General features: G+C 47.4%; 1 long non-coding RNA gene across 3 annotated transcripts in view; it reads left to right on the forward strand.

The window, feature by feature from the left end:
- The first annotated feature begins 404 nt into the window (after window positions 1-404).
- The window catches only part of LOC309525452, a 34073-nt gene continuing 18635 nt past the window's right edge, over window positions 405-15842 (forward strand). The window contains exons 1-4 of one of the 3 annotated variants that reach the window (XR_014216297.1): window positions 405-653; window positions 11599-11770; window positions 12325-12528; window positions 14278-14350. This is a non-coding gene — a long non-coding RNA (uncharacterized lncRNA). Of the gene's footprint in view, window positions 654-11553; window positions 11771-12324; window positions 12529-14277; window positions 14351-15842 lie in introns of those variants that run through there. The other 2 variants (XR_014216298.1, XR_014216299.1) reach the window with 2 other exon arrangements.

Raw genomic sequence — 15842 nt, forward strand, 5'->3', positions numbered from 1 at the left:
TTGGGAAAGGCCCTCCTTCCGCCTCCCACTCCCAGATACATTAACCCAGAGCTTTCTAAACTGTGTGTCGCCACACAATAGTGAGTTGGCTGAAGTATGTAGGTATATTGTGTGAATTCTCCCCATGCTCCTCCTGGGGCTGGAAAGGGGTTAGTTTAATCTGCAGTTTGCTAGAAAAACTGAATTGCTGCGTTGAAAAATGATACATGTCTAAAAGGCGTTGTCACCAACATGAAAAGTTTGGAAACCTGTACAGCAACGCCCTTTTCTTCTTAATATTGTGGGTTTGAACCAAATTCTGTTGCCTATTGCAACAACCTTCCTCACCAAATTCCACTCCCACCACTAGGCACCTCCCAGTTGAGCTTCCATCCTCCTCTGAAGAAATGAAAGAATCCCTTTAACTCACCCAGGAAAGTAGAAAGGAAAATGGGTCTACTATCCAGCCCCAATGCAGCACTCACTCTGGGGGTGGAAGATTAAAAGCTAGGATGTCAGCGCCCAGGAAGCAGAGCAGAAATGGGAACTCTATGTTAAGCTTCTCCTACAAGATCCCATGACGTTTTCTCTTGAGCTCTAGACAGGTGGTGCTGAATTTATGACTCACCTCTTGCATCCCAGACTTATTCTCCCCCAGCTGTGCACATGCTCAGGTAAATGGGGCCAGCTGCTGATTGTTTCTGAGGGATTTGCAAAGGCTGCTGGGAAATGAAGTTCACAGGGAGGAAAACTGAGCCAAGACCAGCAACCAGGCAGCTGAGAGAGAAAGATTCCCTCTCTCTCCTCCTGCATTTTGATTCCTAGCCTTCCTGGTCTCTTTTAAAATTTAAATCCAAAATTTATTTTCATATATATTTTCCACATAGGAACATTAAAAATAAGAAGGGAATAAGAAGGGAAATAGGGAAGACAGATTGGCCCACAGGCCAGAGATTCTACAGCCATGTGCAATGAGAAAACCTGTTTAATAAACGTTGTTACCAGTATGTTTAAAAGTGCAACCTTGACAGGGGCCCAGAGTAATAAAAAGGGAAGCAAAAGGGGTAAAAACCTACAAAATTTATTCGTGAATACAGCAAACACATTAAAATACTTCTAGAAGCAAGTGCCAAGTAAAACATGCATTTAAAAAGAAGTTCCAGTGATTGGAGTAATACACTGAAGTAGAAGAATGGAGAAACAGAAGCATTTGCAACATTTCTCTGCCTCTCCACTGCTGTCTTGTGCCGATTCAACTGACGTGAAATGAGTGCGCTATCATAAAAGATTTTCCCACACTTGTGGGTTATTTCGTGGGAATTGTCTTGTGCTGATTAATTGGATATTTTAAAAAGTGTCTTGCTTCAGCCTGAGAAGCTCTGCGATGTCTCCTATTTATGCTTCAGTTGGTGTAACCCAAGGCTTCCGCTGCACCCAAATGTTCTGGAACAAATGGAACATACGAAACATTTCTTTTCAGGGCGGGTTACATTATGTTCAACAAGACTTGGTTCAGAAGCATGGCTCAGGCCAAAATCTGGCTCCTCTCCTCTATGAATTCTCTGATGTGCCATAAGGGATGTGCTGCACCTGAAGCTCTCTCCGCATTCTGAGCATTTGTAAGGTCCTTTGTCAACATGCATCCTGTTATGTTTAATGAGATCAAACGGAGAAGTAAAGTCCTTGTCACATTTTGAGCATTTGTATGTTTTCTCCACTTCATGGGTTCTCTGGTGTCTTTTCAGATGTGTGCTACGATTGAAGCTCTGCCCACATTTTGAGCATGTATAAGGCTTCTCTTTCGTGTGGATTCTTTGATGCTGCCTAAGGTTGGATTGGGTACTGTAACTCTTGCCACATTCTGAGCATTTGTATGGCCTCTCTCCTGTGTGGGTTCTCTGGTGTACGTTCAAAGTGCTCTTTTGATTGAAGCTACTTCCACATTTCTCACATTTATAAGGCTTCTCTTTCATATGGATTCTTTGATGCACCCTAAGGTTGGGTTGAGTTAGGTAACTCTTGCCACATTCTGAGCATTTGTGTGGCCTCTCCTCTGTGTGGGTTCTCTGGTGTACGTTCAAGTTGGACTTATGACTGAAGCTCTGCCCGCATTCTGAGCATTTATAAGGCTTCTCTTTAGTGTGGCTAACTTGGTGTGAGACAAGGCTTGACTTACGACTGAAGCTTCTTCCACATTCCTCACATTTATAGGGCTTCTCTCCCGTGTGACTTCTTTCATGAAGAACTAGGGACGTCTTGTGCTTATAGCTTTTCCCACACTGCTTACATAAATAGGGGGCCTCTCCTGTGTGAACTCTTTGGTGGTGATAAAGGTTTGACTTGTGTTTGAAGCTTTTCCCACATTGGCTACATTGATAGGGTCTCTCTTCCACCTGAGTTCCCTGTATAACATTCTCATTCATCTCTTTGTGCTCAGGCTCCGTTGACAACATTGCACAAGGTTCTCCTTCATTCTCAGTTACCTGCGTATCATCTGCTGAAATCAAGGGGAGAAAGTCTTGTTAGAACCCCAAAGGAGAAGGAAAGCTTCCGTTGGCTCTCTACTAAATGTGTCATTTCATTCATTAAAATTGTTTGTCTCCCATAGTGCAACTTATTTATTTTCCCCTATGTCTGTTAGAATATGCTGCTGAAAGACACATTGCCCAGCAGATCTTTCCTTTCCTCTAAAGCAGGAGGTTAAGAGATTGAAGGGAATATTAATGGCTTAAGAATTACCGGTAGCTTACTGGAATTAGGTAAAGGGACCCCTGACCATTAGGTCCAATCGTAAGCAACTCTGGGGTTGCGGCGCTCATCTCGCTTTATTGGCCAAGGGAGCCAACGTACAGCTTCCGGGTTATGTGGCCAGCATGACTTAAGCTGCTTCTGGCGAACCAGAGCAGTGCACGGAAACACCATTTACCTTCCCGCCTATTTATCTACTTGCACTTTGACGTGTTTTGGAACCTCTAGGTTGGCAGGAGCAGGGTTAACTTTCTGTGACTCATGCTTGAGGGGGGAAGGGCTTACAAGGGAAGTAAGCCAGTATGTTACATCAACAGAGTGCTTTCGATTTCAGATCGGTCGCTGCACTGAGAGAGAAAGGAGTCAGAGAAAATGCAGCTAGACACTGATGGTTTTCTTGGATTGTAAATATGCTGTTTTGCGACAATAAAGAGCTTCTAGCATAGAAGCAACGTCTGGGCTGATTTACTGCCCTTACTCGCACAGACGCTGTGCTTTCTGCTTACCGTATTTTTCGCTCTATAACACGCACCCAACCATAACATGCATGTAGTTTTTAGAGGCGGAAAATCCGTAGGTATGCCACCCGTAGGCATTCCCTCCATAACACGCACAGACATTTCCCCTTACTTTTTAGGAGGAAAAAAGTGAGTGTTATGGTGCAAAAAATACGGTAATTGCTTTCTCCCGAAGCTACGCTGGAAAAACAGAAGCTGCAGACGCTATCAGCAGAGGTTCGCAGGGAAGCGTGGCTGGGCAATAAAGCAATAAATCTTTGAATAGGTTATGGGTCAATGCCAAGAGTGTGTGAAAGGGCTTGAAAGGCTTTAAAAGACTGAACGTCAGCTTGATCGACTGCCAAGGCTTCAAAGGGCAGATCGGAGGAGGCTGACGGAGAGGGAGCTTGGAGCCACATCGTCCGGAGCCCTCTGTTTGGCTGCGGAGTGAGTATTATTAGCTACTCTTGCAAAAGGCCAACAGAAGGGAAGGGAGGCAATGGCTCAGCCCCAGGGACAAGTCTTTGAGAGCTTCAATATCCCCTTTGAAAGACTCAATGGGAGTAATTGGGAAGATGGGCAGAAAAGAATGTACTTTTGGCTGGGAGGGAAGCAGCTTTGAGAGTGCATGCAGCAGGACCCCTTTGTGGCTGCCGCTGGGGCAGGGGCTGCTGATCAAGAGCGTGCGGCTGCAGCAGCCAAGAAAGTCCAGAAGGCCATGTCCCACATTGTCATGGCACTTGAGGCTAATCAGTTGCCTCATATTGACGGTTTCCGGACCTGTCATCAGATTTGGACTGCGTTGCAAAGAATACACCAACGCACAACAGCAGGGGTAAGGTGCATGTGTTGCGTGCCTTCTTTGAGAAAAGGCTGGCCCCAGGGGAACCGATACGTGAGCACATTGCACAGGTGCTGTCTATCTTCAGCAAGCTGTGTTTGCTCAACGTCCCTTATCCTGAGGAGTTGAAGGCTTATGCCTTGCTGAGCTCTTTGGATAAGAGCTATGAGAACTTGGTTCTAACGATGGAGACTATGCCGATTCAGGATTTGACTTTGGATTATATCTCTGGGCACTTGATTGATCAAAGTACTCTCTGCTTCTGGTTGATGATTTCTCAAGGTCTGCTTGGACGTTTGCTCTACACTCTAAAGGGGAGGGGGCTAAACTGATCAGGGATTGGATCACCGCAGTTGAGGTAACCTTCTCCACCAGAGTGCATGGCTTTCAAAGTGACAGAGGTGCTGAGTTCACCGGTTCTGCTTTACAGGATTTCTTTAGGGAGAAGGGGATTAGCCACCGATTGACCGCTCCTTACTCTCTGCAGCAGAATGGGATCGCGGAGAGAAGGAACAGGACAATACAGGAAGCGGTGGCGTCTGTTCTGTGGGATGCAGGGCTACCCCAGAGGTTCTGGTCTGAAGCCTGGCACTTTTTGGTTCATACGCAGAACAGAGTGTATAACTCAAGTGTAGGAAATACACCTTATTTCTTGCTGCATGGAAAGAAACCTAAGGTGCACTACCTTCGTGTGTTTGGTTGTGAGGCCTGGGTTCTTATTCCAAAGGCTCTACGCAAGAAAGGTGAGCCAAGATCCAAAAGGATGATCTTTGTGGGGTATGAGCCTGGCTCCAAGGCCTGGCGGTTTGCGTACCCAAGTGGAAACCAGTCAAGGTTGATGATTAGCAATAGTGCTGAGTTCTGTGAACAAGCTGGTTGGAAACGTTTGCACGCTAATCCAGACGTGATTCCGCAGCCGTTCTATGAAGAAGAAGAAGAAGAGTTTGGATTTGATATCCCTCCTTTCACTCCCCTTCAGGAGTCTCAAAGCGGCTAACAATCTCCTTTCCCTTCCTCCCCCACAACAAACACTCTGTGAGGTGAGTGGGGCTGAGAGACTTCAAAGAAGTGTGACTGGCCCAAGGTCACCCAGCAGCTGCATGTGGAGGAGTGGAGACGCGAACCCGGTTCCCCAGATTACGAGACTACCGCTCTTAACCACTACACCACACTGGCTCTTTGAGATTGAGGAGGAAGAGGAATTTGTTGCTGGGGACCGTGGTCCAAGGCAGGGACAGCTCAGGATCCCTCAGAGGGGGGAACCTAGAACACCTCCTCAGTCAAGTGTCAAGTCTGAGCCAAAGAGTGAGCCTTCCTCAGCTGCTGGAGCAGTTGTAAGGCCCAAGAGGCGCAGCAGGTCAGAGGGGGAAGACACTGAGGTTGAGGATGATTTAGCTGGACCCAGTGAGTCAGCAGGGACACAGGGTTCACACTGAGGAGATCAGCGAGGACAAGGAGGCCTCCTGATTGGTATGACGCTTCAGGCGTCTGGGTAGGTGCAGCCAGATGTGAACCTGAATCCTTCGAGGATATTCAGAGTTTACCTCAGGAAGAAGCAGGTAAGTGGCACAGGGCAATGGACAAAGAGATGAAGTCCACGAAAGACCTAGGTGTGTTCTTACTCACAGAGTTGCCACCGGGCAAACAGGCTGTGAGTTACAGGTGGGTTTACCGCCTTAAACCCACGGACGCTGGAGAACCACAGTATAAAGCTAGGTTAGTTGCTCAAGGATTCACTCAGAGAAAGGGAATACACTTCACTGAGGTGTATTCGCCAACCTCACCAGCAGAGACTCTGAGAACGCTTTTAGCTTTTGCTGCACAGAGAGGTTGGAAGGTAAACCACTTTGATGTGGATGTTGCCTACCTGAACTCAGATCTCCAAGAGGAGCTGTATATGCTAATTATGCCGGCCAAGAGTGTAAAAAGAGAGGCTAAACATGGAGCCTGGCACGCTTCCGCTTACGCAGCTTTGCTGTTGTCCGTGCCGATCCAAAAATCCTTTTTGCCTTTCTCTTGCCAGTAGCAGAGCATACACAGCGGCGAGTAGCAATTGCAGCAATAATTCAGAGCAGACACAAAGGCTTTCTTATCTTCTTCTTAGCCTTTAATCATGAAGTTTAACAGCTCTTAAATCAGCCTGGCGAAAGCTCGCCCATTTTCTCCCTCTCGCATAGAGACAGAAAGCAGACTGAAACACTCGGCGTCAAACCACTCCCCGTATGTGTTTCTAACCACGCCTCAGGAAAGAGACGTCACCAGAACTCTTTAACCCTGTGAGTTCTGAAACCAATAACACCCCCTCTCGTCATGAATCCTGAGGGAAACTGTGAACCCCTATTTACAGACCTCTTTGAGTTCAACTCACCTCCCATTGCCTTTTGCCTCCCACTGGCATCTATCCCAGGCAATTGCTGAATCCCTTCCACACTCCCAGAATCACACTGTGCGAAACCAACCCACGCACTGGTGACCTGAAACCTCTCAGGTGGAATCCCCTTTGTGGTCCGAGTTGACCGCCGGAGCACAACCTCGGGCGCTCCTCCTGACCCACTGGGATCAGCAAGTGTGTCTCCCGAAAGCTCAGAAGACTCCCCCTCTGACTTGCTGCGTCTTCGGGCCTCCTGCACTTGGCTAACAGGAGATGAAGGCTCGCTCTTGGGTTCTCTCTTAACCTGTGGAGAAACCCACCCCTGTGCCTGACCATCATCAGCAACCTGGTCTTCAGCAACAGGCTCCGCCTCTGCCTCTCCTTCCTCCCTTTCTTCCTCCCTTTCCTCCCCCTCAGAATCGGACAAGCATTCTGAGAGAAAATCAGAACCAACCTTTGGTCGTGACCAACCACCCTGCTCAAAGAACTCAGCATGCTTGCTGACCAGCAGCTTGGTCTGATCACCCTCTGGGTATGCAAACTTCCACCCATTTGTTGCAGGATCATACCCACAGAAGATCATGTCCTGGCACCTCGGACCACTCTCCTTCCGTTGCGCTGTTGGTATTGGCACTGAAGCCTTAGAACCAAACGAACGGAAGAAATGCACCTGTGGCTTTTCCTTGTGCAACAGAAAATACGGTGTGTCCCCTACATCGTGATTGTAGGACCTGTTAAAAACAAAGCTGGCAAATTTCCAAGCCTCACTCCAAAAGCTCTGAGGCAGCCCAGAGTCACACAGTAAAACCCTGACAGCTTCAGCCAGTGCTTCACTCCTGTGCTCTGCCACGCCTCTCTCTTGAGGAGACTTTGCACCCGTCACCTGGTGACGAATTCCCTTCTGCTTGAAGAACTCCTTCAGAGCAGACCCTGTGAACTGTGACCCACGGTCGCTCCTGAACTCTTGCACCTTGGTGGAGAACCTTAGTTCCACCTCCGCAACCCAATCCTGGATGAGTTGCGCCGCCTCCCTCTGTGACCTGTGAGAGAAACACCATAAATTCTGAGAAAAATCATCTACCATCGTTAGCAGAAACCTGGCCCCACCCAGACTCTCACACTTCATGGGTCCTGTAAGATCTGTGTGAACCAACTCAAAAGGTTTTGTGGTTACCCTCTTTACCCCGGGAAAACCACTCCTTTGAACCTTCCTGCATGCCCTGCACTCTAGGAATCCCTCACATGGTGTGATTCTACAACCTTTGGTGCAGCTGGGCAATCTTTTAACATCTTCCAGACAAGCATGAGACATTCTCTTGTGCCATATATGAACACATGAATCATGGCTGGGAACACTAGCACACTGCGCCTTTGCTTTTCCTGCATTCCCACCACCCTCCAGAGGTGTTTCCAGAACAAAGAGATTGTTCTTGCTTTCCACGTTGACAAGTTGTCTCCCCCCTCTGAAAATGGAACAGGTATCATTTTCAAAACAAATTTTGTATCCCTGCTTCGTAAGAGCAGGTACTGATAACAGGCAACACTTCATCCCTGGTACAATGAAGCACTCCAGCTCCGCCTGCAAAACAGAAATATAAACATCAGCAGCATTAGAAACTGATTTTTGTGTCCCATCAGCTAATGTAACAGTAGTTCCAGTTGAAACAGCCCTGCAATTCCGCAGCCTCCCAGTAGATGGTGTCCCAATGAGGTGATGACTCGCTCCCGAATCAACAATCCACCTCACAGCTGTGTCCCTGCTGGAATTGTTCTTCAAAGTTGCCAGAGAAGCCGTGAGATGATAACAGTCTCCCTTCTCTGACACGTCCTTCCTTCGCGTTCCCACGCTGGCCTCCTCTCCGAGACTGGTTCCCATGGGAAACGACCTTGGAGACATCCTGCCCGGCCTCTCTGCTCCTCTGCGGACAAGCCCGTTTAAGGTGGCTGTTAGACCCACAGACGTAACATCGACGAGTGGAAAAAGCCTGAACAGAGCTCTCATCTGGCTTGCCCCCCCCACCTCTGCAACTGGTGGAGCTGCCTGCGCCAGACCTGCCCTCTCGGACACGCCTCTCCTGTTCGTCCGAAAGACGCCCTGTCACGTACGATAGAGTCAAATCCTGTGGACTCATCGATTCCATAGACAGACACAAATTGTCATAACTTTTGTCTAGAGAGCTGAGCAAAATATAAACCTTCAGTTCCTCTGAAAAGTTGACTTGCAACAGCCGCAACTCATTGAAAACAGATAGCATCTCAGTAACATGCTGTCTGACGTTCCCACCGGGACGCAGCTTCATCTCAAACAAGCGCCTGGTGGTGTGGATCTTTGCACCAGCCGTGGTTCTGTGGTGCACCCTCTCAAGGGCTTGGTAGGCCTCCTGGGTAGTTTCAAGCCCTTCAACCAGAGGAAGTTGGGAACCCTCCAAACTGAGCACTATTGCCCCCAGGGCTTTCTGATTTTTCCTCTGCGACGCGTGAGCAGCTGCTATGTCCGCCGCCGCTGCTCCTGCTGCAGGTGGTGGTAGAGGGGGCCCCTGGGTCGCCTCCCACAACCCCTTGGCTACCAGCCAGGCCTTTAGCTTCCGGCTCCATTCGGCCCAATTCTGTCCGTTCAATTTTTCGAAGGGAACTGAGAATGATTCACGATCGTCTGCCATCTCCCCCGGGGGCTAAGCGTACTCACGTCTCAGCAGTAGCTTTCTCCGCCTCCCGGCTCAGGCAGACCGGTACTCCTCCCAGTGAGCTCCTTCCAGCTTCAAAGACACAGCTCCAGAGCTCCAGCTGGACCCAGCAACTTTTCAACTAGCTTGCTGGCTTCCCCCACATGTGGGACGTTCCTGCAAAGCTTCAAAGCGTTGGCAAGCGTCCATAACCTATGTTAATTATGCCGGCAAAGAGTGTAAAAAGAGAGGCTAAACATGGAGCCTGGCACACTTCCGCTTACGCAGCTTTGCTGTTGTCCGTGCCGATCCAAAAATCCTTTTTGCCTTTCCCTTGCCGGTAGCAGAGCATACACAGCGGCGAGAAGCAATTGCAGCAATAATTCAGAGCAGACACAAAGGCTTTCTTATCTTCTTCTTAGCCTTTAATCATGAAGTTTAACAGCTCTTAAATCAGCCTGGCGAAAGCTCGCCCATTTTCTCCCTCTCGCATAGAGACAGAAAGCAGACTGAAACACTCGGCGTCAAACCACTCCCCGTATGTATTTCTAACCACGCCTCAGGAAAGAGACGTCACCAGAACTCTTTAACCCTGTGAGTTCTGAAACCAATAACACTGTACATGCTTCCTCCTTAGGGGTTTGAGATCTTGAGACAAGGTGTTGTGTGGAGATTGCACAAATCCATCTATGGATTACATCAATCAGCCAGAAACTGGAACATGTGCCTGAATGAAGCCTTAGAAGAGCTAGGTTTCAAAAGAAGTGTTGCGGATAGTTGCCTCTATTTGAAAGGATCAGGTGCAACACATGAATTTGTTCAGATTTTTGTCGATGATTTGCTATTCTTTTCAGAGACAGATAAACAGGTAGAAAGGTTTGCTAGGGAGCTAGGTAAACGGTTCAAGCTTAAACAGTTTGGTGCTGTCAAAACCTATCTAGGCATAGATATTGTCAGAGCACAGGATGGAAGCTTCTTGCTCAGCCAGAGAGGCAAAATTGAGCAACTGCTTCAGAAATTCTGGATGAGCGACTGTGCAGGAGTGAGAAGTCCTATGGAGACTAGTTTTGTAAAGGATAGTCAGCAAGTAGAACACACTGTGTTTGAAAACGCTGAAGTGTTTCAGTCAGCCCTAGGGAGTTTGCTGTACTTGTCCCAGTGGAGCAGACCAGATATAGCGTTTGCTGTCAATCTGCTCAGCAGGGAAGCTTCAAACCCTAGTGTGCAAGCCTGGAATGGCATCAAGAGAGTTCTGAGGTATTTGCAGGAAACCAAAGACTTTTGTCTTAGGTTGCCAGCGCAAGGTGAAGTCAAACTGATTTGTTTTGTGGACTCGGACTGGGCTAATACTGAGGACCGCAAGTCCGTGTCTGGCCTAGTGGTGAAGTTTGGGAACACAGCAGTTGGGTGGAGGTCCAAGAAGCAGAGTCTCATAGCGCTCTCATCCACTGAGGCTGAGTTCAGTGCTCTTTCAGAGGTGTGCAGAGAAGTAGAGTTCTATGCTTGTTTGGTCCGGGAACTCTGCGGAGTAGATTGTCTGCCGATATGTGTCTTTGAAGACAATCAACCATGCCTTTGTTTGGCCGAGACGGGTCAATTCAAGGCCAGGACCAAACACCTAGACATTTGCTTTCAGAATGTGTGTCCGAGTGTTCAGGAGGGGTTAGTTGCGCTGAAGTACTGTCCCTCCACCAATCACCCCACTGATGGCTTCACAAAGCCACTCTCCTTCCAAAGACATGGGGAGTTTTGCGAAGGTCTGGGTTTGGGATGACTACGGGTCAATCCCTCCCTCAGGCGCGAGACAAGAGAGGGTGTTGGGTGTCTCGTGCTTGAGGGGGGAAGGGCTTACAAGGGAAGTAAGCCAGGACGTTACGTCAATAGAGTGCTTTCGATTTCAGATCGGTCGCTGCACTGAGAGAGAAAGGAGTGAGAGAAAATGCAGCTAGACACTGATGGTTTTCTTGGATTGTAAATATGCTGTTTTGCGACAATAAAGAGCTTCTAGCATAGAATCAACGTCTGGACTGATTTACTGCCCTTACTCGCACAGACACTGTGCTTTCTGCTTAATTGCTTTCTCCCGAAGCTACGCTGGAAAAACAGAAGCTGCAGATGCTATCAGCAGAGGTTCGTAGGGAAGCGTGGCTGGGCAATAAAGCAATAAATCTTTGAATAGGGATTTATTTTCTTATGAAACAAAATCACCTATTGTGAATGCATTGGCACAAATCCTGATTTTCTTGCCTTCCTAGATAAATAAGAATGTAAGGTATTATCACTCTCTGCAGTTCATGTGGTGACCAGTAGGTGGCCATGCCAACTGGAGCATGAGGAACAGCTTTCCGACACAGAAAAACTATGGGGGGGATTAGCAAGGAGGTGAGATATAAAAGGGAGCGGCTTTGGTCAAGTGAGGGGGAGAGGGCAAAGGGGTAGGGGAAGACAGAACTTGCCTACAATCCTGCCCTCCTCGTTTTCCTTGTTTTCCTTCTGCAGCTGCCTCTGCTCAACTAAAACTGGAGCCTGGCCTGCATCAGGGAGATATGCAGCCTCCTCTTCCTTCTCCTCCGGTATCAACTGAAACAGCAGAAAGGAATCCTTTCAATAGCAACCTTTTGTTCAAGCTGGAGCAAGAGTCCACACCATCTTTTTCACTCACCCTCTGCAAGTGAGAAATTAGGGCTGTGTTTGTTCACACCACACATTTAAGGTGTGCCCATTTATTGCACACACACCCAATCTCCAAGTGGTGCGGTATTCCCAGGGGTTCCATGTGCTTACCGAGGGCTCAGTTTCCTCAGAATGAGGGACAACTGAGACTGTGGTATCTTGATAATAAATGGTTTATTTACACATCAAAGCCACCTGAGCTCTGATGGAGGGGCTCACAGCATTAATGCCCCCCCCCAGGGTCTTGCTTCTCCAACCTGCCATAGCAGCTATTTTGGGGCGGGTGCCCCCAGCGCTCTCCAGGACCTTCAGACCCTGAAGATATGTGGAATCCCTTGTTGAGGGCTAGATAAAACAATATGGAAGAGGCAGCCCTGTCTAGTCTACTGTGGCCTGCACATGGCCTTCTCAACCATTAGGAGGACAGGGTGTGTGATGGCCAGCAGAGCCAGAGTAGAATCTGGAGGTGCAGTTCCCAAGAAATCCCACCAGCCTTCGGAAGTGAAGGCTGTCAACAGCTAGTAGTCATGACGGCTCTGTTCTGTCCCCAAGTCAGAGGAGGTAATGCGTCTGAATACGAGTTTTGGGGGACCCAAGAAGAGGAGAGAGCTCTTGTGCTTGCATGTTTCCCCACAGGCATCTGTTTGGCCACTGAGAGAACAGAATGATGGACTAGATGGGCCATTGGCCTCTGCTTCTTAATTATTTCACCTGGAAGGAGAGCATGGCTTCGACGTCTCACGGTTCTTCATACCAGTAAGCAGTGCTTTTTTCCTTGAAAAATGTTTAGGGGTACTCTCATTTCCCTACTCTTATTGAAATACTGCCCCGTAATGAGGCCAGACTTGGATTCACAAAATGTTTAGGGGTCTGCGTACCTCTGCGTCCCCCGCAAAAAAGCACTGCCAGTGAGGATTCATAGAGTCATGGTCCTCCATGGGTCACAGATACAGGTCTCTCAACTCTGTAAGAGAATGCGGGATATGTAACGAAGGCACCCAAGATATTAGGGATATTCCCACACCCAGAGAGCTACGAGGAAGGGCCTCGCGTTAAGCCAGGCATCCCCAAACTTGGCCCTCCAGATGTTTTGAGACTACAACTCCCAACATCCCTAGCTAACAGGACCAGTGGTCAGGGATGATGGGAATTGTAGTCCCAAAAACATCTGGAGGGCCGAGTTTGGGGATGCCTCCAAACACTACACCGTGACCCTCATCTATTTGTGCATTAAGAACTATGCTTCAGGATGAGAATAGAAATCGTGCTCCGGCGGCTCGGCGGCAGTGGGAGGCCCCATTAGCTAAAGTGGTGCTTCAGATTAAGAACAGTTTCAGGTTAAGAAAGGACCTCCGGAACCAAATAAGTACTTAACCCGAGGTTCCACTGTATTCTTTTCTATACAGTTTGCAAGGAACAAGCAGTAGTTAAGATCAACCACAAATACAGGTTTAAATAGGCCTTTATCTAAAAAAGCATTGTAATAGAACACAGGCATTATTCCATCTTAATGTTTTGATTGATTGGTTCTTACTGTATTTTGACACTCTGTACTTGCTTTTGGCTTGTGATGGGATCATTGTACATTGTGTGAACTGCTTCAATATTTTGCTGTACCGAGTGGTAGTAAAATGAATGAATGAAATGAATGCTTGGAGGAAGCCAGGACTGTTTAAAGAGGTACCTTTAAAAGTATGGCATTAATGTGGTCATTTTTTTTTTACATCGGCAAAGTACAGCTACTCCTAAGGATGCTGCTGCTTCCTGGCAGGGACTTTGAGGTCCAGCTCCCCAGCAGTGCAGTCTCCAAACCTATATTTCTGCTTCAAGGACACCTCCAAATAAGGAAACGTTGAATGCCAAAGCTCTTTTACGGAAGATGATAAAGGAAGAAAGAAGGGAAACTGAAACTGAAACTAAACTTGGGAAAGGCCCTCCTTCCGCCTCCCACTCCCAGATACATTAACCCAGAGCTTTCTAAACTGTGTGTTGCCACACAATAGTGTGTTGGCTGAAGTATGTAGGTATATTGTGCAAATTCTTCCCATGCTGCTCCTGGGGCTGGCAAGGGGTTAGTTTAAACTGCAGTTTGCTAGAAAAACTGAATTGCTGTGTTGAAAAATGATACATGTCTAAAAGGCGTTGTCACCAACATGAAAAGTTTGGAAACCTGTACAGCAATGCCCTTTTCTTCCTAATCTTGTGCGTTTCAACCAAAGTCTGTTGCCTATTGCAACAACACTTTCCTCACTAAATTCCACTGCCACCACTAGGCACCTCCCAGATTCAGCTTCTATCCCCCTCTGAAGAAATGAAAGAATCCCTTTAACTCACCCAGGAAAGTAGAAAGGAAAATGGGTCTACTATCCAGCCCCAATGCAGCACTCACTCTGGGGGTGGAAGATTAAAAGCTAGGATGTCAGCACCCAGGAAGCAGAGAAGAAATGGGAACTCTATGTTAAGCTTCTTCTACAGGATCCCATGACGTTTTCTCTTGAGCTCTAGACAGGTGGTGCTGAATTTAGGACTCGCCTCTTGCATCCCAGACTTATTCTCCCCCAGCTGTGCACATGCTCAGGTAAATGGGGCCAGCTGCTGATTGTTTCTGAGGGATTTGCAAAGGCTGCTGGGAAATGAAGTTCACAGGGAGGAAAACAGAGCCAAGACCAGCCACCAGGCAGCTGAGAGAGAAAGATTCCCTCTCTCTCCTCCTGCACTTTGATTTCTAGCCTTCCTGGTCTCTTTTAAAATTGAAATCCAAAATTTATTTTCATATATTTTCCACATAGGAACATTAAAAATAAGAAGGCATGGCTTGGGGAAGACAGATTGGCCCACAGGCCAGAGATTCTACAGCCATGTGCAATGAGAAAACCTGTTTAATAAACGTTGTTACAGTATGTTTAAAACTGCAACCTTGACAGGGGCCCAGAGTAATAAAAAGAGAAGCAAAAGGGGTAAAAAGCTACAAAATGTATTCGTAAATCCAGAAAACACATTAAAATACTTATAGAAGCAAGTGCCAAGTAAAACATGCATTTAAAAAGAAGTACCAGTGACTGGAGTAATACACTGAAGTAGAAGAATGGAGAAACAGAAGCATTTGCAACATTTCTCTGCCTCTCCATTGCTGTCTTGCGCCGATTCAACTGACGTGAAATGAGTGCGCTATCATAAAAGATTTCCCCACACTTGTGGGCTATTTGGTGGGAATTGTCTTGTGCTGATTAATTGGAGATTTAAAAAAGGGTCTTGCTTCAGCCTGAGAAGCTCTGCAATGTCTCCTATTTATGCTTCAGTTGGTGTAACCCAAGGCTTCCGCTGCACCCAAATGTTCTGGAACAAATGGAACATACAAAACATTTCTTATCAGGGCGGGTTACATTATGTTCAACAAGACTTGGTTCAGGAGCATGGCTCTTGCCAAAATCTGGCTCCTCTCCTCTATGAATTCTCTGATGTGCCATAAGGGAGGTGCTGCACCTGAAGCTCTCTCCGCATTCTGAGCATTTGTGAGGTCTTCTTCAATGTGCATCCTGTTATGTTTAATGAGATCAAACGGAGAAGTCCTTGTTGCATTTTGAGCATTTGTATGTTTTCTCCACTTCATGGGTTCTCTGGTGTGTGTTGAGATGTGTGCTATGATCGAAGCTCTGCCCACATTTTGAGCATTTTTAAGGCTTCTCTTTCGTGTGGATTCTTTGATGCTGCCTAAGGTTGGATTGGGTACTGTAACTCTTGCCACATTCTGAGCATTTGTATGGCCTCTCTCCTGTGTGGGTTCTCTGGTGTACGTTCAAAGTGCTCTTTTGATTGAAGCTACTTCCACATTTCTCACATTTATAAGGCTTCTCTTTCATATGGATTCTTTGATGCACCCTAAGGTTGGGTTGAGTTAGGTAACTCTTGCCACATTCTGAGCATTTGTGTGGCCTCTCCTCTGTGTGGGTTCTCTGGTGTACGTTCAAGTTGGACTTATGACTGAAGCTCTGCCCGCATTCTGAGCATTTATAAGGCTTCTCTTTAGTGTGGCTAACTTGGTGTGAGACAAGGCTTGACTTACGACTGAA

Source organism: Podarcis vaucheri, assembly GCF_965113315.1.
Source record: "Podarcis vaucheri genome assembly, chromosome: 2".
NCBI lineage: Eukaryota > Metazoa > Chordata > Lepidosauria > Squamata > Lacertidae > Podarcis > Podarcis vaucheri.